Source organism: Canis lupus, chromosome 7 (genome assembly GCF_011100685.1).
Source record: "Canis lupus familiaris isolate Mischka breed German Shepherd chromosome 7, alternate assembly UU_Cfam_GSD_1.0, whole genome shotgun sequence".
Lineage (NCBI taxonomy): Eukaryota > Metazoa > Chordata > Mammalia > Carnivora > Canidae > Canis > Canis lupus.
Window position 1 is genome coordinate 33,929,373 of NC_049228.1, and position 24,304 is coordinate 33,953,676.

The following is a 24,304-nucleotide window of genomic DNA, read 5'->3' on the forward strand; positions in this document are numbered from 1 at the left end:
ATGTTCATTCCTATTCTGCTAGCTCTGCCATGGGACTGTCTTCATGGGACAACTTCATCTTTTCTCTTTGTCTAATCTGATATGTCCGGCAGGATGAGCTCTTCCACAGAATCTCAGGAAAGTACTTTCCAAAGATTCCTATGATTTAAAAACAATGTATACAAGGTCAGATACTCTGAATTTTCTGTGACTCTTTTTACTATGAGTTATTTACCAAACTCTAAGTGGAAATGTTTCATTTATGGATTACTAAGTGTTTTCTGAGGACATGAACTGTATGCTGGGTACGGGGATAGATGCTGGAAACAAATACTTGCCATCACTCAGAGATTTTGTTACTTCACTTTTGAGTAGACTACAAAAAGTAAAATATAAATGAAGTATAGTTTTGTCTGGTTTGCTCTTATACTGTCATATTGCTTTATTTATTCATTCAGATACTTATGTTCCTGTCATGTGCCCAGCATAGAAACTGATGGAGTGGCTTAACTGTGCTAATTCCAGAATCTACCAAAGGCTCTCTGGGTCTAGGTCTGACTCTACCATTCCCCAGCTGTTATTAAACCTCAGGTGTCTCATCTTTAAATTGGGCATCATAATGGCATTTGTTTCATAGGGCTGTAGTAAGAATATAATGAGAAAATCCAGTAGAATTCTTGGCACATGAGAAGCATTCAATAAACATGAGCTACTTGGCTGGATATAAGAAATGATGTTGGGGTCCCTGGGTGGCGCAGCGGTTTAGCGCCTGCCTTTGGCCCAGGGCGCGATCCTGGAGACCCGGGATTAAGTCCCACATCGGGCTCCCTGCATGGAGCCTGCTTCTCCCTCAGCCTGTGTCTCTGCCTCTCTCTCTCTCTCTCTCTGTGACTATCATAAATAAATAAATAAATATTAAAAAAAAAAAGAAATGATGTTGGTAGTCACTCAGAAGAACTCTGGAGTTCAGTTTATAGAACAGATCTAAAAAGATACATCTCAGGATGAATATAGCCATCAGAGGCCCATGCACCTAAAGAAATGAAAGTCAACTCCAGTGAGTGTAGTGGACTCTATACTATCAGGCATGATGAGTCCTCAAGGGAACTAAGCAACAGCACCAGTGACACTGCACCTGAAAGTGATGATTACCACCTGCACTACCATGACCTCCATCACGACCTTAACTTGCACCATCTCAACACCACCAGTACCACTTGTACTACTCCCAAACAATAGCGTCACCTCTACTGCCAGCACCAGCAACACCAAGGCCACCATTCCTACTTCTATATGCAACCAATACCTTCATCTCCACCACCATCATCACTGCTACCATCTGCCATTACCACTTCCACTAATCTCCAGACAGCTCCATCACCACCACCACCACCACCTATATCATCCCAATGATATAATAATTATTAACATGCATGCCATTGTTTCCCAAAGAATAGCCCATTGCTACCTGATTCAGAATCCTCTGGGCATTGTATTAAAATTAAATTTAAATTTAAAATAACTTGAAACGTACTGAATCTAAATCTGTGGATATTCTCTAGAAACCGCATTTTAACAAGCTCCCAGGTGATTCATTTGTAAGGAGCTATAATAGGAAAATCACTGAATTTGAGGACGTGTGTATCCATCCACAAACTAGGATTCCTTATATTTCTTTTTTTTAAAAAAAAGATTTATTTATTTTTAAGTAGAGAGAGAGAGCCAGTAAGCAGGGAGAGGGGCAGAGGAAGAGAGAAAGAGAGAATCTCAAATAGACTCCGTGCAGAGCACAGAGCCCAGTGTGGGGGCTCAATCCCAGGACCTGAGGCAAAACCAAGAGTCTGCACACTTTACTGGCTGAGTCACCTGGGTGCCCCCCGCCTTATCTTTCTTTTGAAGCCTCTACTGGGTGTTTACTTGATTAGGGCCCATGGGGTGTTTAGAGAGAAGAGTTTACAAGCATCAATGTGTGATGAAAATTAGGATAAAATTAAATGTATGAATAAAGGCTAAGTTGTGCCCAGACCAAGCACTTACACGTTCTAGGCAGATATAGCTGAACTCATCTCACTGGTCCTGGGATCTCTAATCTATAAAATGAAGACATGCCTGAAGTCACATGGTTACTAATAGCAGAGCCAGGACAAAACAAACATGTCTTTTGACTCTCAGTCTGGTTTGGTTGGTTTTCCAAGGAGCTGGTCCAGGAGAAGGAGGCAGAGGAAAACACCAACAAGAGCAGACTGACTGGGAGCCAGCTCTGACTCAGCCCACAGACAAGATGAGTGTGTAACATTATGGGAGATGATCATGTGTAGCCAGAGACCAGGCCTGGATAGAGAAATATGAGAGAGGAGAGACTGGTCTTTGGACACTTTGATTTCTTCCCATCATTTCTGCTTTTCCTTGTAAAACAACCTTCTCTTCACCCCTCTATCTATTGCCAACTGGCAGGTGGCCTCAGGGTCCATTCTCCTGTGCAGATCTGCTGATGCATTTTCCTTCATGATCTCCTGTCTCCATCTGTCTTTTGTCGGCAGCTACTCTTTCTAGGACCTCTCCAAACCCGCCACACTGGACTCATCACCACATCGCTGCATTGCACCCAGAGCCCCTCCCACCCTGGGGCCCTGGCTCTCCCCATCCTTCTGCCCAGGCTATAGCTGGTCTCACCCCCTTTCAGCCCTTGTTTAAGTGCTCCCTTATTAAAAAGCTCTTCCCTGATAGCCCCGTGCAAAGGAGGCATGGCTCACCCCACCCCTCTGTCCTGATTTCTTTCTCACTATCTGACACATCAGATAAATATTTCTTAATCTGTGTGTCTCTCTCCTCTAACCAGAATGGAAGTTCTTGAGAGCGGGGAATATATGTCTGTTTTATTCAAACAGTGCCTGACACATACAGGCTCTCAATAGATCATTCAAACAAATGAATCACCTATGAACAAACCGATGAATCTCCCACTCTGCTGCAAAGCTAAGCTCTGCTAGCACAAGTAATGGTTAATATCTTACCCTTTTCCAGATGACACATTTACATGTGACAAGGACGTTCAAGAGAAAATGTTCTAGTTCCCAGAATTGCCCTGATGGCATAGATATGGCATATGTGTCAGGCCCCTGAAGCTGACATTGTGAAGCACCCGCTCGGCCACCCCTTGGTTACCCAACAATCACCATCTACCACTGAAAATCCAGCACCCCGTGGAGGGCCTGGCAATGATGGTGTGGGAGGCTCTATTTTGCCCACATGGATGGTCTGCTCTGCGTATAATCATTTCATCAACATTTCCATGAGGCTTTCAATTCATTGCTATCACCACTTTTGCTTATAAAACTGTAACTTCACAGCCAGCCTGATAGCCAGACACAAATTCAGGTCTTGCTTCTCATTTTGCTGATGACCCTGTGATCTGTTGTGGTTTTGCTACTACACGTGATGAACAGAAAACATAAGGTGGTCGCATAAGGAAGCCAGACTTTCTTCAGAGAGTAAATGATTGCTGAAGTTTATGAGCAATTAAGAAGTTTGAGATCCTGGGGGCGCCTGGGTGGCTCAGTTGATTAAGCATCCAACTCTTGATTTCAGCTCAGATCCTAATCTCAGAGTCATGAGATGGAGCCCCACATTGGGCTCTGTGCTCAGCAGGGAGTCTGCTTGAGATTCTCTCTCCTTCTCTCCCTCCCTTTGCCCCTCCCCCCACTCATGTTCTAAATTAATTAATTAATTAATTTAAAAAACCTTTAAAAATAAAAAAAGAAGCTTGAGATCTGATTGTATGTTTTGCACCAGGCTTCCCTAGGAAGTCACTTTCCTAAGTGGGGAAGAAAATAGTTGTGTGAAGTGATCTCACCATTTGAGGATTCAGTTTTTAATCAGTGCTAAATTAATCAGAGTTTGCCTGGATTTGCAATAAAACAGCTGCTAAACAAACTGTGAAGGAACATAATGTGTCAATATTCTGTTAAAACCAGCAACGAAATCCTTCCTAATCAAATCCTGCGGCTACTGTCAAAACTAGCAAACCCTGAATGACTACCACTGGCAAACGAGATGCCGCATATGACAGCTTCCACAAAACACCCTGAACACATGTGCATGAGCAACCTTTCCTCTAAAAAATTCCCATGCTTGGGACACCTGGGTGCCTCAGTGGTTTAGCGCCACCTTCGGCCCAGGGCCTAATTCTGGAGTCCTGGGATCGAGTCCCACATGGGGCTCCCTGTGTGGAGCCTGCTTCTCCCTCTGCCTGTGTCTCTGACTCTCTCTCTCTCTCTCTGTGTCTCTCATGACTAAATAAATAAAATCTTTAAAAAAATTGGGGCACCTGGGTGGCTCAGTCGGTGAAGTGTCTGCTTTTGGCTCAGGTCATGATCTCCGCATCCTGGAATCAAATCCCACGTTGGGCTCCCTACTCAGTGGAGAATCTGCTTCTCGCTCTCCTGTTCCCCTTGCTCATGCTCTCTGGCTCTATGTCAAATAAATGAAGATCTTAAAAAAAAAAAAAAAAAGAACTTCCATGCTTTGGACAAACATGCTGACACAGGAAATCCATGTTTAAATGCATCTTAAGTCATTTTAATGGTTACCTTACGACTGCCTGTACATATTTTACCCACTGAAAGATCTTGATTTCAAGGTATTGTTCATTTTACCATTTTCCCCATTTCATAAATATAATTTGATGACTTCTTTAATAGTATCTTTCTTAATTCTACCCGAGGTCGGGTTTTTTTTTCAAATTCAGATAAAATATTGTGGTTCTTACTTTATTTTTTAAAGACTTATTTATTTATTTTAAAGAGAGAGAGAGTACAAAGGGGAGGGGCAGGGGGAAAGGGAGAGAGAATCTCAAGCAGACCCTGCCCTGAGCACAGAGTCCGACATGAGGCTTGATCTCACCACCTGAGCTGAAACCAAGAGTCCAATGCATAAACACCTGTGCCCCTGTAGTTCTCACTTTAATGGGGAACTCCGCTGGCCCCATTTATATGTTTAACCCCTCCCCCATGCTCTCTATTATCCTTTCCTCTTCAGAGCACTTACCACTCACATACTACTTCTTGCTTACTTATCCACTGTCTGTATCCCATCCACCAACTCCCCCCCAGCTAACGGTCAGCTCCACAGGGGCAGGGGTTTTATCTGTTTTGCTTACAGACAGCATGCCTGACCTATAGAGGGTGCTCAATAAAGAACTGCTGAGCATAGGAATCAAAGAACAATGGTTAAGAATGTTGGCCTCAGAGTCAGACTCTCCAGAGTTAAATCCAGGCTCTGTCACTTGGGAAGATGTTTAGACATTTTAAGCCTCGGTTTCTCTTCTGCAGAATGGGAATGATAATACTGATAACTGCAACTAATAATAATAATATACGTCACGGTGTTACAAATAGCAAAGGAATGCTGTACGTAAAAAGTTAGTAACATTTGTACACAGAGCAGTCCCTTGGTGTCGAGGTGGGCACTGTTGATGCCTTTGTGCTCCACTGAACGTCCCAGAAGCTCTCAAGAGCCAAGGAGGTGTGCTTGGAGGCATTGGGGGCTGGGATCCAAGCTCCACTCAGAAATCCCTTCAACCAGAATAGCACCTCGGCTTGCTTAAAATTCTTATTTCTTTTTAATTTGTCTACCATCTAGGTAAGGTTTCATTTGAGAAAAAAAAAAAGTGTTCTACATTTTTAAATGGTCAGAGGTTCACTGTCATTAGAAGAGAAACATTAAGGTCTGCTCTTCCAAGACTGGGCATTTGTGCTTTAGATAACAGCTTTGCACCTGTCGCATGGATACTATTGTCCCTTCCAGTCGAGGGCACAGAAAGGGCTTGGCAAGTAGACTGCTACAGAAAGAAGAGAACAGAGTGAGTCAGGTTACGTTGTTCACCAAGTACAACTCCTAGGACACAGCAGGTCCTTGGGGAACAGCAGATCCCACATCTTTCCTTGTGGGGGCCTAAGGCAGCCAACAGCCACATCCCAAAGAGCAGCAAACATATTCCAGGTTTCAGTGCTCATGACATGAGGATCACCAGTCATTTGGGATCAGATACAGCATAGACCCCGTGCATAGTTGGAGCTAAGAAGGCACTGTGAATTCTTGAAAAGGTTTCAGGAACTTAAGCCTAGTCTATTTCTACTTGCTTTTTCTGCAGAGAAACCACTGCTCATCTGCCAGCCTCACAGCCAGAGCCACTTCAGCTACCATCCCAGAAAAGTCCACCTATCAGGATTCTGGGCATTTTCCTCAGAGACCCCTGGGCTTCCTTTCTAAATAAATGGTTCATTCACCACAAAGAAAAATCACAAGGATGTGCATGCTTGCTACAGAGGGTCCCTCTCCTGGAATCAACAGCCCCAGCCACATGTTCATTGGTGCGACTACACTCGGCCACCTGTGAACACTGTTTCCAGGCCCCCAGGTTGAACGCCCTCCCTGCTTGCCTCCTCACTGATATACTTTGAGATTCTAGTGACAGGCCTCTGACAAAAGACAGGAGGCAGCTTGAGGACTAGAAGCAGGGTTTGGAGAGATTGACCCCGACTTGGCTTTGGGAAAATGAGTCCTATGTCTGATTGACAAAGAATGTGATTTGGGAAATAACTCCGTACTCCTTCCCACCACTGGGCCTAAATCAGGCTTGGCTTGGCAAGACAGGGACATGGACAGGGAGCCTTCAGATGGGAGGGAAGGGATGGGAGGGGAGGGAGCCGAGCCAGAGGGCTGTGTGATCTCTGGGATGAGGTACAGTCAGAGGCAATAAGGCAAGGGGGCACCCATGCTCAGTTGGTTAAGCATCTCCCTTTGGCTCAGGTCATGACCCCACGGTCCTGGGATCGAGCCTCAGGTCAGGCTCCCTGCTCAGCAGGGGTGTGCTTCTCCCTCTCCCTCTGCTCCTCCCCCTTGCTCCTGTGTTCTCTCTCTCTCTCTCTTGCTCTGCTCTCTCTCAAAGAAATAAATAAAATCTAAAAAAATAAATAAATAAACCAAGGCAGAACATGAGTCCTGAAAGCCAACTACCTGTTTTGTCTTCCTCAAGGCCTCTGCCATATTTGAGCCTCTGGACCCCAAGCCCGGCCTGACCAACCTTGGCTTCACCCTCAGAGCTCACTGTGAACACTGGTTAGCCTATCTGTATCCACCGGCCCCCATCATGAACACCACCACCACCAGTCTCCATACTTGGTCTTGGAGTCATGCTTACCTGGGCTGAGCTTACGGGCAAGAGTTCTGGTTCTGAGCCCTGCTGACAGCCTGCCCGCCCTCCTCTGGCCTCCATCACGTGGCTGAGGTGGCGAACACACCAAGTTGGCAAGAGCCCCAAAGGCTGGCCTCTTGTGGAAGGCACACAGTTGGGTGTGAGGAGAGCTCAGAGCCACTGAGACGGAGGAGCTCTACCCCCGGATCCCTGGGAGAACCTGCACAAAGTTTTAAGTGGATTGAATCTACGTTTTAAGAAACTCTGTGTAGAAAAGAAAATACATTCCCTAGCCACCAACAATTTGGAGGCCCGATTATTCAGTCTGCAGTAGGTTTCTAATAGCAGGGGAGAGAAAAAAGAACTGGAACTACACACAGTAGTGAAATGTCAGCTTCTCTTTCCTTCGCAGTCAGGTTCCTGGAACAGAAAGAATTTCAAAGCAGGAGTCCTCTCAGAATCCCCCTGAGAGAGCTGAGGGCGGATGGAAACTGACCGAGCCCAGGTCACCTGGCTAAGTGACACCCAGGAGGCATCAAAGAGCAGGCGTTTTCATTTCTAAATGTGTCACTTCGGATTTGTGTTGTGGTGTGGTAGTCACTGGATCCTGTGGCCATTTATATTTAAAGTTAACATAAATTAATGTTTAAATAATCGGTTCCATGGTCATATCAGCCACATTTCAAGAGCTGCACAGCCATATGTATGGTAGTGGTTAGCGTGGTGGACATTTGTACTGCCACAGAAAGTTCTATAGGACAGTGTGGCTTTCGACTGGACACTATGCTCAATCATATGTAAGGTCATTCTTCATATCTCACTCTTGCATATTCTGAAAGAAATTTGTGACAACAGAGCCATTTTTGGAGAGTAGCATAGCCTCTGCTTCACCCCAAACTGCTTCTGGTTATTTCTGATGATCTTTTGTTTAAGCCCAGGCCGGAGAGTGGGCCCCCCTCAAGGCTGGTTCATTCTCTGTCTCTATCTCTCATGCTCACACCACAAATACACACATTCACAAACACACAAATAATCTTTGTCTTTTAACTTGAAAATTTTTCCCTGTGGAAAAAGTATATGCTCAGTTATAACCCAGGCCATATCAGTAGGATTATTATTACTTCCCCTCCCCAACAATTAGTACAGGTAAAATCAAATGATCATGACAATTCAGGGCAACTTTGATCAAGTGGACTTTCAGAGGTTAAACACCGGAAACAATTATTGTCACAAAGATATGTTACAGATGACTAGAATCCCACAAGGAGCCAAAAGGAGCAGAGGGCTGCTTCTAATTACACTTTGCATGCCTATAATTAGCAGGCTCTCCTCAAAGCTTGCTCAGAGGCTGGCCTGACACAGGTCAGCGGGGAAGGCTCATGAGCCTCCAGAGAGCCTCCCACCACGCAGCTCGCACGGTGCTTTTCTCAGGGAGTAGCACAACATTTCAGATTTTGTGAAATCCTACAAATTTATTCATTTTGGAGGGACTATTTCCTATGATTATTAGAAGCAGGAAATACGTCATGAAGGCTGCAAGAGAAGAAAAAGTTTACAACCTTAATGCTATAGCTACGGTTCTGAGCTACATGCGCAATAGGATCTCCACAATAGCTTTCACGTAAGTGGTGAAATGAGATTGCACTGTGTTTCTGGGCCCTTCTGGGTAGAAGGGTAGAAACTTTGATTGTGCTTTCTGTTCATGAGCAGAACTGCGGGCCGACACGCAGTAAGTGGGCTTGCCTCCAGAGCGCATTTCAGGTGCACAAAGCCCTTCACGGCGCTCTGGTAACTTCATCCTGCCCAGCAACCGTCCCAGGGCCATCTAACGAGGTTATGGAGATGGCCTGCTGGCGGCTGTGGGTGCTTTACGGGCCTCTGCACAACAGGAGAACCCACTCCTGCCAGCCTTAGTCACTGCTCCTAAAACAAACAAAACCCTTTGGTGTCGAAGGGCAGGACTCTGAGGAGAACAAACACATCTTGTGTTTTCTCAGCAAAGGGAGGTTGGGACATCATCTGTCCTCACTGCGGATGGGGTCTCACTGTGTTCACGGTCTGGTTTCTCATTACCATCTCCTTGCTCTGTGCAAGCTGTGTAGGCTTTTCTCTTCAAGGCACATACAAGTTTTGGTCATTTCCAAGACATGAGAATGATTTTTACTTTGTCCAGTTACTGTTTCAAGGAAGTAAATAAGTAAATAAGAAGATAAATAAGCATTATTTATCTTCTGGATGGACAGACAGGAGGCCAAAGGACACACTGGTGCTGTGGCTTCAGCCCACCGCTGGGGAAGGATGGGAGAGCCCAGGAGAGAGTCCAAGGCTTCCTTCCATCCCTGGTCCTCCTCCCCAGAACTGACTGCAGCCAGGCTTGATTTCAGTTTTCCACAGACCTATACCTTCTGGACTTCCTTTGCAGATGGAAAATTGAAGCAACAAAAGCAAAAGCATTTAACTGCTTCCCAGAACTTTTGAGCTCACTGTTGATGTCTGCATGAAAGTACGTGAAATATTTCCCACTCATTGAAACGGTCAGGAAGACTGGCATGCTGTTGAGGGAGCAATATTTAATGCAACAGTTTTCAGGCTCTTACGTGTCCATCTGCTGCTGGTCTACAGAGGCACAGATCTAAAGCAACTTCCATTTCACGGTGGCCCGAGGTCTCCCTGGACTCCCCACAATTTAAATCCCTGCACTGAAGGGAGAAAATCAATCACATCCGTTCTAACAGAGCCAATTAGCTTTGTGTAAACATAAGGGGCTCACTGTTCTGCAAAAACAGTGTAGTCAGAGGGTCAAGAAGCTGAACTTCCAAAAGGCAAGAAGAGATGCTTCACTGCTTGCCTTGCCCATCGAAACTTGCACCCTGCGATGTAATCAAGCAGGCTGTTCAGACCCTCCATAAGGTGAGGGGCAGTGCGGGTGGGGGAGCTGCTCCAGTGGGGAGAACGGGAGGGGGTTGGGGAGCAGTCATGCTCCTGCCCACTCCACTTCTGCGTTCAGCAAAAATCAGTCTTTCAGGTGCTCGATGGGAATCAATCACTACACTGATCTGAAACTAGAATGCTGCAGGACTTCCAATCATTCCTTCCCTTCATCTTTTTAAGCATGAGAACTCTCTTTCCAAACAATTCACGCAGCTTCTTTTTTCAGCACTCACTCCACGATTTAGTATAGGTGGCTGCTGGAGAATTTCAGTCTGCCTCCGGCTTGCTCTTCTAGGCTCAGTCCTCAGCCACACAATAGTTTTCTCCCCTAAAAGCTTCACCTAAGGAGCCCAGGGTACAGAGGCACTGGGGACAGAGGTACTTCTGAGCTGTGTGTTCTATGGAAGAGCCCTATAAAGACAACAGATTTACAAGAAAGAAAGGAGAGAGAAAGGAAGGAAGGAAATAAAAAAGAAAGAAAGAAAGAAAGAAAGAAAGAAAGAAAGAAAGAAAGAAAGCAAGCAAGCTACCCAGGTGCTGGGTAGCTCAGTCGTTTGGTCTACGGACTCTTGATTTCAGCTCAGGTCATTCAAGCACTGCGTTAGGCTTCATGCTCAGTGCAGAGTCTGCCTGGGATTCTTTCCCCCTCTCTTTCCCTAAAATAAATAAATAAATAAATAAATAAATAAATAAATAAATAAAAACAAAATCTTTAGAAAGAGAAAGAAAAGAAGAAAAAGGATACCAAAGAGATATACTAAAAATTACTAATTGTTTATCTTAAATCCAAATTTAGCTGGCATCCTATATTTTAAAATTGTAAACTTAAATCTCCTTTCTCTCTGCCCTCGCACTGAAGCAGCCCTACCACTATCCACTTCATAAATTAAGGTTCTACATAAAATTGCTTTAAAAAGAGGTTCTGATGCTTTAAAATATTAAAATGTGCAAATAGTTGAAAATCACCACTACACTGTAGAAAGAGGCTTCCTGTCTGGGTATATTGAATGAGAAAAGGGTGTACACAAGCTATAACTTCAAGGTAAGAAAATTTAGAATTTATTCTATTATAATTTGATGTACTCCAAAAAAATCTACATTGCGGGCAGATTGAATTCCTAGCTCTACTTTTTCACCCTTTCCTTATTCACACCTGTTGCCTTGTGTTTTTATAGTCCCTCCTACTAGAGGCAGAATGTATTTGCCTGCCCCTTGGCTTTGGGCTGAGCAGAATGTCTGCGTTAGCCAATGGGGTATTATCTGATGCACCTGCATAGTCTCATCCTCTTGCCCTCTGCCATCACCTGGAGAAGAACATGCTTTGGGGGTTAGTCCACTTATCCTGGAGAAATAAGATTCTTGGAGCAGACTTAAATTAGACCCGTGGCCTGGAGTCAAACCCAGCTGAGCCCAGAGAAGTTGACTCACATATTCATAAGCTAGAATGATAGACATTTTCTTGTACTTTGGAGTGGTCTGTTATGCAGCATTACTGTGGCAAAAACTGACTGATGCACTCTACCTTGTCAATTCTCAGGGTATCTGTCTAGGTTGCCAGTTTCTTCAGCAGCCCAGATTCACAACAGCGTGCATGACACAGACTCTTCTATATAGATAAGAAATTTTTGAGCAGAAAGTTTAGGGGCAATGAATTCTCGGGATTTCCCGAGATTCATAGAGAAGTCACCCACTAAAGAAAAGTTACTATCCAGATCACTAATAAGATTATCTTGTATCTTCTGAATTTAAAAACTCAATGTTCATTGCAGGATTTTTAAAATGTACTTTAAAGATAGAAATTAGGACCAGATGCCATGAAAAATTATAACCGAGCATCTGCACAGGCAACTCATTTGTTAGAGTGGGCATTTACCTGGGCAGAAGTTGGTAACTGGTATTCCCTCTTCAATGTATTTTACATTCAGATGTATTTTATGTTTCAGGAGAAATCCAGTGTGCAGCAGATGGAAAAGCTATAGAATGAGTTTTTATTTTAGTCAGCATGTTCTCCAGAGATGCCTGCCACCAAACCTTCTCCCTTTAGCCCTTTCTTTTAAAAGCACATCAAAACTTCACTTTAATTTTTATGCTATTTGCTGCCCACAACAACACCTTTCAGTGTGATAAAGCCAAATATTTGGACTAATATTTCTAAACATTGCTAGAGGGGTGTTTAGAAACTCTTCAAAAATCACACTATAAACTGTGTTATGCAACAGTTTATAAATGAAAATAAAGATAAAATGTGTCCAAAAAAATTCCTGCATTAAAAGTCTAGACAATCTTTTCAAACAAAGGAGAAGGGTGGAAATCAAGGGACATGAAAATATGCCAGTACTTAATGGGTGAAAGACAAAGATGCTAATTTTTTCATATAATTTTTGAGCTATAATTCACAAACATAAAAGTCACCATTTCAAAGTGTACAATTCCAGTGGTTATCTTTTTCCAGATTATTTTCATCATTCTCTAAAGAAACCCATATCCATTAGCAGCCACTCTATACCTTCCTCCCACAGTCCCTGGAAACCATTAATGTAGTTTCTGTCTCTATGAATTTCCTATCCTGTACATTTCATCTGAATGGAATCATACAATATGTGACCTCTTTGGTCTGTCTGCTTTCACTTAGCCTTATGTTTTCAAAGTTCATCCATGTTACAGCATGTATTAGTACTCCATCCCTTTTTATGGCTGAATAATATTGCATTGCATGGATATACCACTTTTTGCTAACCTATTCATCAATTAATTGACATCTGAGTTTTCCCCACTTTTTGAACTATCAACTATTGCATACAAATTGAACTATGAACATTTGCATACAAATTTTTATATGGATATGTTTTCAGTTCTCTTGGGTATATAACTAGGCATGGAATTGCTAATTATTTTCAGCTTTATGAAAAAACTGCCAGTTTCCCATAGTGGCTGAACCACTTCAAAATTCCCAATGACAATGTGTAAGTGTTACAATTTCTCCATATCCTTGTTAACACTTACTGTCTTTTTGATGATAGCCATCCTAGTGGGTGTGAGATGTATCTCCCTGTGGTTCTGATTTGCATTTCCCCAATGGCCAATGATATTGAACATTCTTTTATGTGCTTATTGGTTATTCGTATATATTCCTTAAAGAAATATCTATTCAAATCCTTTGTCCATTTTAAAATTGGGTTTTCATTTTATTGTTGAGTTGTTCTTCATATCCTCTCAATACTAAGTCCTTATCAGATTTGATTTGCAAATATTTTCTCCCAGTCTGTTGCATTGCATATTGTCTTCATTTTCTTGATGATGTCCTTTGAAGTATAAAAGTTTAAAATTTTGGTGAAGTACAGTTTATTTTTTCTTTGTTTTGTTTTTTTTGTGTGTGTGTGTGTGTGTGTGTGTGTGTGTGCCTGTAGTATAATACCTAAAAAACAGTTGCCTGATCCAAAATGTCAAAGATTTATACATCTTTTCTTTTAAGATTTATTAGTTTTAGCTCTTATTTAGATTTTTATCCAAATTGAGTTAGTTTTTAAACATAGTATGAAGAGGCCCCAAATCATTCTTTTATATTTAAAGATTCAATTGTTCCAGTATAATTTATTAAAAAACTATTGCTTCCTCAATTATCTTGGCACCCTTGTTGAAGATCAATTAACCATAGATGTATGGGTTTATTTATCAACTCTCCATACTATGCCACTGAACTCAATGTCTACCCTTACACCAGTGACACACAGCCTTGATCACTGGAGCTTTGCAGGAAATTATGGTATCAGGAAGTGTGAGTTTTTCAACTTTGTTCTTTCCCAAGATTTCTTTTGGCAGTTTTGAATTCCTTGCATTGTCACATAACTCTTAGAATCAGCTTGTCAATTCTGCAAGTCACAGCTGAGATTCTGATAGACCTTATGTTGAATCTACAAGTCATTTGGGGGCATATTACAATCTTAACAATATTCATAAACAAAATCCATAAACATGAGACGTCTTTCCATTCATTGAGGTCCCTTGCAATTTCTTTCAAAGATGTCTTACAGTTTCTTGTTCAAATACTTTTACTTTCATTAAATTTATTCTTACGTATTTTATTATTTTGATACTATTGCATGTTGAATTATTTTTTAATTTAATTTTTAGATTGTTCTTTTCTTATGTATAGAAACACGACTTATCTTTGTGTATTGATCTTGTATCCTGCAACCTTGCTGAACATGTTTATGTGCTGTAATAGCTTTTAGTGATTTTCTTATGATTTTCTATATACATGATTATGTCTTCTGCAAACAGATATTTTCTCCTTTTGGATCTGGAGGCCTTCCTCTCCCTCCTGCCCCATTTTATTGCCAAGATGTGCATGCTAGTACCTCCATTAAAATGTTGAATAGAAATGGCAACAACGTATATCCTTGTCTTGTTCCTGATGTTAGAGGGAAAGCTTTAGGTCTTTCACCATTAAGTATGTTAGCTATGGGTTTTTCTTAGATACTTTTTATCAGGTGAGAAAGTTCTCCTCTATTTTTAGTATTTTGAGTGTTTTTGTCATAAAAGGGTGTTGGACTTTGTCAAATGCTTTTTTTATGTCTATTAAGATGAGTATGTGGCTTTCATCCTTTTTTTCTGTTAATATTGTGTATTATAGTGATTGATTTCAGAAGTTGAAACAACCTTATATCACTAGTTAAATTCTACCTGGTCATTATATATATAATTCTTTTTATATATTGTTGGACTTAGTTTGCTAGTATTCTGTTGAGGATCTTTGCATGCATAGTCATAAGGAATATTGGTCTCTAGCTTTCTTGCAATGTCTTTGTCTTGTTTCAGTATCAGGGTAATGCTAGAATGAGTAATATTCTTTGTAAATAATTAATGTATAATAATGAATGAATAATACTCATAAGATGAGTTGGGATTTGTTCTCACCTATTTTTCTGGAAGAATAAAAATTAATTTCAAAAATTAGAGAGCTGGGATCCCTGGGTGGTGCAGCGGTTTAGCGCCTGCCTTTGGCCCAGGGCACGATCCTGGAGACCCGGGATCGAATCCCATGTCGGGCTCCCGGTGCATGGAGCCTGCTTCTCCCTCTGCCTGTGTCTCTGCCTCTCTCTCCCTCTCTCTGTGACTATCATAAATAAATTAAAAAAAAATTATTAAAAAAAAATCAAAAATTAGAGAGCTGATGTGTTTTTCTATATTCCTTCTGCTAAGTACAACTAGAAGCCTTAGATATTATATATAAATCCAAACATAAGAAGATTCTGAGACAGACTGGTTAGAGACTTCACTATCCAGGGAATGGCACAGTGGTGGGTTCCCTGGATTTTCTTTTTGCCTCAAACATCCCACTTTGGAGCTGAAAAAAACCTGAAAAACTGGAAATACTAATGGACACAGACAATACAGCCCCAATGAAAGCCTGCTTTCTCTAGCTAAAAGATCAGAAAAGGTACAATCTATCAAGACAAAAACTTTATTTTTTTTAAAGATTGTATTTATTCTTGAGAGAGAGAGAGAGAGAGAGAGAGGCAGAGACACAGGCAGAGGGAGGAGCAGACTACATGCAGGGAGCCTGACGTGGGACTTGATCCCAGGACTCCAGGATCATGCCCTGGGCCGAAAGCAGGCGCTAAGCCACTGAGCCACCAGGGCTGCCCAAGACAAAAACTTTAGACAGTAAATGCTCCTTTCCAGCCAAAAGACACAAAAACTATGCCCCATCCTCACCCATGCCAGTAAAGGCAAGGTGAGAAGCCTAGACTTCTACTTTCATGAGGCTCTAACAAGACCTCCTCTAGGGTAGTGTCAGAGAAGGACAATTATGGAATTAGAACTTTCATCCTCTCTAAGGAGTAACAAATCCCTCCACCATGATGGCAATGGAGAACAAGTGAGGAGGCTGAACTTCCATGCCCATCTTCCTATAATGAGGTGACCTTGTCCCTCCCTGCTGGAGTGGTGTTGAAAAAGACCTGATTGGAAGGTGGAAGTCCCAGCCCATAAGAAACATCACCCTGAGGACGTCAATGAAGACAGTGGAACCTGAGATCATGACCTGAGCTGAGTCAGTCACTCAACTGACTGCACCCCCTAGGCACATCTTTGTGACAAGGATTTTAAGGCAGCCATCATAAAAATGCCTCAGCAAGCAATTACAGGATTCCTGAAACAAATGCAAAAAATTAAAAATCTCAACTTTTATAACAATATAAGATATAAAGAAGAATCAAAAGGCTATTTTAAAAAACTGTGGAATGCCATAACCAAAATAAAAAGCCCAGTGCTTGGTTTCAATAGTAGAATGGAAGGGAGAAAGGATAGAGTCAGAGAACTTGAAGATAGAACTATAGACATTACCCAATTAGAATTAAAGAGTGGAAAAGTGGAAAAAAAGAGAAAGAAAAAAAAAAGAATAGAGCCTTAGAAACCCATGGGAATATAACAAAAGATATAATATTTGTGTTAGCAGTGTCTCAGAAAGAGAGAAGAAAGGGGAGCAGGACTTGGAAAAGTGCTCAAAGAAATAATGATTATATACTTCCCAAAATGTACCAAAACAACAACAATAACAAAAAGCATAAATCCACTGAGATCCCAGCAAAATGTTTTGTAGCTAAAACAAGATTATTCTAAAACTTATATGGAAAGGCAGGGCAATTAGAATGGCTAAAATCATTTTTGAAAAATGAGAAGAATAGAAGAAAGTGGAAAGAAGGAATGTACACAATTTCAAGACATTATGTAGCTAACTTCATTAAGACTGGTGGTGTTGGCAGGGGCATGGACACATATATCAATGGAACTGAATGCTGAATCCAGAGATACAGACTTTTAGTGGAAGGAGAGAACGTTTTCAGCAAATGGTGCTGGAGCAAGTGAATATCCATTAGGGGGAGAAAAAGAACTTTAACCTAAACCCCCCAACCTAAACAAAAGGTATCTCAAAGATTATTAACTCAAATGAAAAACAACCTTTAGAAAAACAAACCTTTAGAAAAATCAATGAGAAAACTTCAGGATCTAGGTCTACAGAAAGAGTTCTTAGACTTGATGTCAAAAGCATGATCCACAAAAGGAAAAGTTGAGAACTCTGACTTCAGGAAAACTTTTGTTCTGCAGAGGGTCCTGTTAAAATGATAAAAGAATAACTATACATAGGAGAAAATATTTTCAAACCACATATCTGATAGATGGCTAATATTTAAGACACACAAAGACCTCTTAAAATAGGAGTAAAAAGAGAAACAATCCAATGAGGAAACGGGCAAAATAGAAGGTTCTTAGTAATTCTGAAATGATTAATAAAAAAAGCAAGTAAGTACCCAGAAGACTATATGAAGCATAAAAACCTTTTTATAATTTTTACAACCAATTAAAACCAATAATGTACTTTAGATATGTATATGTATTTTTTTTAAAGCAGAGAATCAACACAAAGTTCAGGTTGTTGAGGAAGAAGCAAAGCAATGAAAGAAAAGGCAGATGTAAGTCATTATTAATGTCTAGTTCTTGGGTTGGGTGGTGAGTTTACAGGTATTCATCATATTATTATAAAATATTTTAAAATAAATAATACAAAGGTGCTTTATGAATAAATTAAAGATGATAGTATGACATGAAACTGGCTTATGATTCACCTGTATTATACTCCGGAGGTTCATTTAGGAAAAATAAATTCTGACAAACACTTCTGGTTGACTAAGCCAGCTTACATCTGTGCAAACAGCAAGCTAACTTTCAAAGACATTTCTGGTTTCCTGACGAATTTATTTTAAAAAGATGAGAGTTCTAAGCAATCGTTTTTGCAGAAAAGTCAAATTTTAGGTCCCCCACTCTTATTGAACACACTATGAAACTGACATATTTTCTGAGGTGAGGTGTCTTGGTAAAAAATCTGATGGATGCTGGTCTTTTCCTGGGTGTACTAACAGCCTTGGTAGGAGACATTCCTCATTTCAGCTCTGCTTTTGCAGATTTAGCTCCATCCGTGCACATGGCCATGTGTTTTTTTCTGTAATTGATAGAGTGCCTGCTAAATTCCTCATACATCTTGTTGAGAAGGTCTTCTCCAGTGATTTTTGCCAAAACTCCTTTTTAAGTTGATACCTTCATAGACAACATCATTATAAATGTGGTAACCAAGGCCAATAAAACAAGCATTTTACTTCTGCTCATACTGTCAGCCATCTGCAATGAAAACAACCAGATCAACCCTAGTGTCTCAGCCAGTTGTTTAAATAGTCTGTTGAGCACATCATATAATGGTGTCACTTAATAATTGCCTCCTTTAAGCTCGGGAGGCATTTTCCACTCAAAGAGATTCAAGGTTTCATCCAACGGTCTCCTTTTGGGTGAGTAGAACCTAGACAGAAATACTGCAACAGATTTTATCGGAGGCTTCAACACACTTTAAAAAAATGATTTATTTAAGGGTACTTCTCATTGTGTGCTCTAATCAAGATCTGTCTCTTTTAGTTAGAGTATTTTATTCTAAATTAACATTACTAATTTTTAAATTATGGGTTTCGTGCTGTTAGTACAGTAAGCTCTGACATGGCTTAATATTCTTTGCATTTCCACTGAAATTACACAGTTTTGATCAACTCACCAGGATCCTTGATTCTCTAGGAGTGGGAGAGTGTCACTCCCATCTGCACTGTCAAATGAACCTCTACTGCTTTCTGACCTAGTATGATCTTGAGTATTTCCTCTGGGTTCAAGCAAAGATCTCTAACTTCCTTGTTTGTTTGTTTGTTTTTTTTTTGCCATAGTTTTATGTTCCCATCTGAAAATAAAATTTTGAAAATCATTACTCTTTTAGAAGATAAAAATTTACACTGACTTATGAAAAAATAAAATTTGGGGAGAGGCAACCTGATGGTATTAGCAAAATCAGTGAATAGGAAGTAGATTGAAGTACAGTTGCAAGCTTGTCAACTAATGCCTTTTTGCAATGAAGACAAGAAAGTTGGATTGATTTATGGTAGCTAATGGCTTTTTGGTCTAATTATATGCTTTTAAAAAATCACTTGATTATATGGTAAAAAGTGCATTAAACAAACAACCAACCCCAAACCAAACCCTACTTTGCCAGCCTCCAATGTGTCTGGAACACTGCTATTACAGCACCTCCTCTCTGGCATGCCTCAGCAGCCTGTCTTAGCCAGACTCATTTGTCCGCATAGTTCTTTTATTACCAGCAGGGCTGGAGAACAGATTTCCTAGGAATTCAGAACAACCAAATTTCCCATTTACTGGCTCCTCATGAATTGTGTAATATGTTTAAGTTGCAATCCGCTGAATTTACTTGCACATTGATATTATAAAACATTTTAATGTCATAAGAATTCAAAAATTATTTCTCCAGGATTCTATACCACAACCACTTTGGTGTCTTTCATTACCTTTGACTGAACCAGTGTGAGATATGCCAGATTAACAAACCAGGCTTATGGATCTAGACACCCTTTCTAGAAAGAATCTTGAAAAGATGAATAAAATAGAAATGACAAAAAAAAAAAAAACCTTTATACTTTTAAAACCTCTACAAGTGTTAGCATTTTGACCCTAAGGCAAGTATACTTCATCTTATGCTATTCTGATAAACTTTGACTTTAATTTTGATAAATAAAAAATCAAACCAATCACAACACATTCTTATTGTCTTAGTTATATACTTCTGGGTAACAATATTGCCACAAATCTGGCATCTTAAAACAACACAATTTCTTATTTCAGAGTTTCTGTGGGTCTGGATACTGGGCATCCTTTAGCTGGGTCTCCTGCTGCCAGGTCCCACAAGGCTGCCACCAAGAGTCACCAGGGCCTCTGTGTCATCAGAAAGATGGACAGTGGCAGGTCATTTAGTTATGTGTACCTGGAATATACAGCTGAGATTGAACTTTTCACCACCCCCTTCAATAAACTACTCTTTTTACATCTTCTGTTACAGTTAATGGCAACTGGATTCTTCCAATTACTCAGACCAAGAAATGCTGGAGTTGTTCTTGACTCTTTCCTTTCCCTTTTACCCCTCATCAAATCTGTCAGCAAATCCTGATATCTCCATCTTCAAAATGGACCCAGCATCTGACCACTTCTCACCACCTCCCCTGCTGCTGCCTGGGTCCAAGCCATTGGCATCTCTCAGAACACTTACTGCAAGTCTTCTAACCTTGGACCCTTCAGTTTCTTCTTAATATAGAGGTCCCACAGTGATCCTCTTAAAATGTTAGTCATTTGGGGGCATCTGGACGGCTCAGTTGGTTAAGCATCTGACTCTTGGTTTCAGCTCAAGTCATGATCTCAGGATTGTGAGATCGAGCCTCACATGGGACTCCACACTTAGTGGGGAGTCTGCTTGAGATTCTCTCCCTCTTCCTACCACTATCTCTCTAAAATAAATAAGTCTTTAAAAAATATTAGTTATTTCTGCTCAAAACCTTCTAATATTTTCCCATCTCACTCAGACCAAAAGCCAGTGTTCTCAATATGACCAATAAGGCGCCACATTTTCCATCTCCAACTCCTCCTTTGCTTGGTTAGCACTCTGACTTCTCTCCTACAACTGCCCCCTTCTTGGAGAACACCAGTCTCCTAGCCATTTCTTGACCCCCTCACAAGCCCATTCCCACATCAGAACCCTCTCATTGAATGTCCCTATGTCTAGAGCTCTCTTTCCCTCACACAACCCCATGGCTCTCCCCTTTACTTGTTTGGGTCTTTTCCAGATGTTACCTTCCACCTTCTCAGGGAGGGCCTCGTCTACCACACCACCACTATATTCCTGAAATCTCTTCCCCTCTCCCCCCCGACTTTTATTTTTTTCCAGAGCACATATCATTATCTGATAGCCCATATAGTTAATTTTGTTAATTTTTTATTACCTATCTTCTCCATTAGAATGTCAGCCTCACAAGGGAAGGATTTTAATTTTGTTCTGTAATATTCTCTCAATACCTGAAATAGTATCTGGCTCATAGATACTCAATACATTTTCAAAAATGACAAGTAAATGCAGAACCATACAGAACATGGTAAAGTGTTTGTATTCTTAACTCATTGAAAGAGTAAGCTAACAATGGATTTTAACTAAGCAGGGCATTGACAGTGTTAGGTTTGTGCTTTTTAGCAAGGTTGCAGTGAGTGCTTTGTGGAGAATGACTTGAAGGGCTCATGTCTAGAGGAAACAGGTCAGTTGTTGGGTATGAAGAAAAGAATGGCTTCAAAGATAACTCCTAGATTTTTGGCAAGGAAACTAATGAGAAGCAATCTGTGGCAGATGGAAAACTAGAAAACTGTAGAATCTAGAGAAGAAGATACTTTAGAGAAGATTAGTGTGATCAACAGTTAAAGCCAAATCAAATTTGATGCTGAGTAAGGGGAAGCACAGAGATTTGGCACTGGGATCTGTTGGATGGAACCTACCAGGATCTCATTAAATGATGTTTCAGTGAAATGGTGACTGTGATTGACAGCTCTGTTAGAATAGAACAAGACAGGACCATGAAAAAGACGAGCTAGCTGTCAGTCAGATCTTACAGGAAGTTTTGCTATAAGATGAGCAGAAAATGGGTATGAAGTAGAGAGAAAAAAATGGGATCAAAGAAGTCTTTTATAAATAGAAGATATGTAAGCATGTTTTTCCACTAATAGAAATGATCAGGGAGAGAAAAACATAATTATGCAGAAAGGAGATGGGGGAAAATTGTAGAAATGCAATTCTTGAGGAATAGAGGGTAAATGGGGTGCAAAGTATAAGGGGAGGGTCTGGTTTTGGACAGAAACAGGACACATCTGTCAGCATAGCCAGTGTGGAAGCAAGGCATGAGGGTGCAGATGCAGGTGGGCTGTTGCACTTTTCAGTGGCAGGGTGAAGGATTGTCCATGTGAATGCTTCATTTTGAGACTTAAGGAAGAGGCTTAGAGACTTACAGTGAGGACAAAAGGGTTTGAAATAGGAAAGTGGGGGAAGGGATGCTAGAATTATTTTAAGAGCACCAAATATCTGTGTGAAATGTATCATAACTTAAAATTTGACCAGACGGCTTAGTTCGTGGTTTCCTTCTGAAATATTTAGCTGGTTCAAGTACAGGCAGGATAGGAAGATGGTTAGACAAAAACCGAGTTAGAATTTTCTAAGAAAGTTGCATGGAGGGAGAGAGAGAGAGAAAGAGAGAGAGAGGAAGGAATAGAGAAGAGAGGTCAGGAATTGATGTTTCTGAGTCTTGGTAGATAATAAGGTTAGAAGCAAAGACATGAGCAGAGAGAGGGATGGGGCAAAAGCACTGGGGCCAGTGGATCCGATAGATCTCTGTGCTTGAAAGATGTCTGGGGAAGAGATTCTAGAGGATGGGAGTAGAGTGGTTAAGAAGGAGCTGTCAAAAAACAGGATGCTTGATTTAAAAATAACTCACCCAGAGAGTCCATTAAAAATACAAATTCTTGGGCCATTCAGTCCTTAGAGAATCTGATTCTGTAGATCTCAAATGTGACCTGATGAGCTGCAGTTGTCCTAAGTGACCAAGGTGATTCTGACACAGTCTGCCCAAAGAAAAATATCTGGGGGAACCTGAATAACTAAGTCAGTTGAGCCTCTGACTCTTGATTTTGGCTCAGGTCATGATCTCAGGGTTGTGAGACTGAGCTCTGCATCAGGCTCTGCACTCAGCACAGAATCTGCTTCTCCTGCCCCCCACCCCCAAATAATTAAATAAAATATTTTTAAAAAATAACATTTGGAAACCACTGAGAGGAAGTGAATATGAGGGTGCCCATAGAATAGGATCATTTAGAGCTCAGGTTGTGAAAAGGCATTCCAAGAACAGGGTGACCAGAAAACACTGGCAAACTTGTTGACCAGCTCATTTATTTCACAGCAAACTCCAGTTTCTCTGGAAATGGGATTTTTAAAAAAGATTTTATTTATGAGAGACACACAGAGAGAGAGAGAGAGGCAGAGACACAGGCAGAGGGAGAAGCAGGCTCCACGCAGGGAACCCGATATGGGACTCAATCCCGGGTCTCCAGGATCACGCCCTGGGCCAAAGGCAGTCACTAAACTGCTGAGCCACCCAGGGATCCCCCTGGAAATAAGATCTATGATTATTGGGGCACACAAATTTCTCCGGGGCTAGAGAGAAAATATTGAGAACAATACCTAGAAAGGCTAAGAAAGGTGACCAAATTTCTATAAATGAGAAAATATTAAATCATTCACCCAGACACCCTGACAGAGAGGAAAAGCACCACTGCAAAATTACTTAAAAGATATTAAGCAGGAACCCAAATGTCTCAGGTGGGCACTGGAATTTTGTCTAGCCTGAGATTTTGCTGAGAGTTAAAGACAAATGCTTTCCTCTTCATAAAGCAATTTCTTCCCTCCATATTCAAATGTCATGAAATCGTTACCAGGCCTGTGCCTCTCCTGCCTTACACTGGGCTTATTGTTGGCAGTGAATGCCATTGAGAAAAAAGAAGATAAGCAGCTTTTCACTCTCTGCCGGTTGAAATTGGGAAATATTTTTTTCTGACTCTAAGTATACACTTAAAAAAACTGCCAGGTTTATCAGAAGGGCCAGGTCAATTTGAGAAAATTGTTTGGTGCAGAGTGCTGACTTAATAGTGTCTAAAAGGGGAAAGCAGCATGCCAGCAAGACTGGAAAGAAATAAACAGGTGTTGTCACTGCAGGAATGCATTAACCCTGGAGTTATCAATATTGGCCACTTCGGGCTATTATGAACGAGTGTGAACAATTCTAGAGGGGTTAGATCATAGGAAAGACACACTAAAGAGTGAATAATTCATTTGGAGATGGGTCTACACCTAAATCGTCAGTAGCTGTGTCTAGTACACAAATTTCTCCAATGATCATAAGGGCAGGTTATAACACGGGAGGCAGTAGAATGTGCTGAACTCACACTTTCCGAGTTCATTTCAGATTCTGTCACTTACTAGTTTTATGGCTTTGGTCAAATTACCTGACCACTGTATGTCTCATTTGCCTCATCTAAGAAAGGTTAATAGTAATAGTTTCTAGCTCACACAATTGTTTTCAGAATGAAATGATGTGAGAAAAGTAAAGAAGTGTAGACAAATATTTCATCTAAGGCTCTTGAAGAAAAACATTAAGGGGCACCTGGGTGGTGTAGTAGGTTAACCCTTGATTTTGGTTCAGGTCATGATCTCAGGGTTGTGAGATCAAGTCC

The 24,304-nt window shown here is 41.0% G+C and overlaps 1 long non-coding RNA gene across 8 annotated transcripts in view; it reads left to right on the forward strand.

Annotated features, from left to right (window-relative positions):
* LOC102156210 overlaps positions 1 to 6,267 on the forward strand; it is a 114,144-nt gene extending 107,877 nt beyond the window's left edge. For 5 of the 8 annotated variants that reach the window (XR_005362193.1, XR_005362198.1, XR_005362199.1 and 2 more), the window contains one exon: positions 6,131 to 6,267. This is a non-coding gene — a long non-coding RNA (uncharacterized LOC102156210). Of the gene's footprint in view, positions 1 to 437; positions 554 to 6,130 lie in introns of those variants that run through there. The other 3 variants (XR_005362197.1, XR_005362195.1, XR_005362194.1) reach the window with 3 other exon arrangements.
* The last annotated feature ends 18,037 nt before the right edge of the window (positions 6,268 to 24,304 follow it).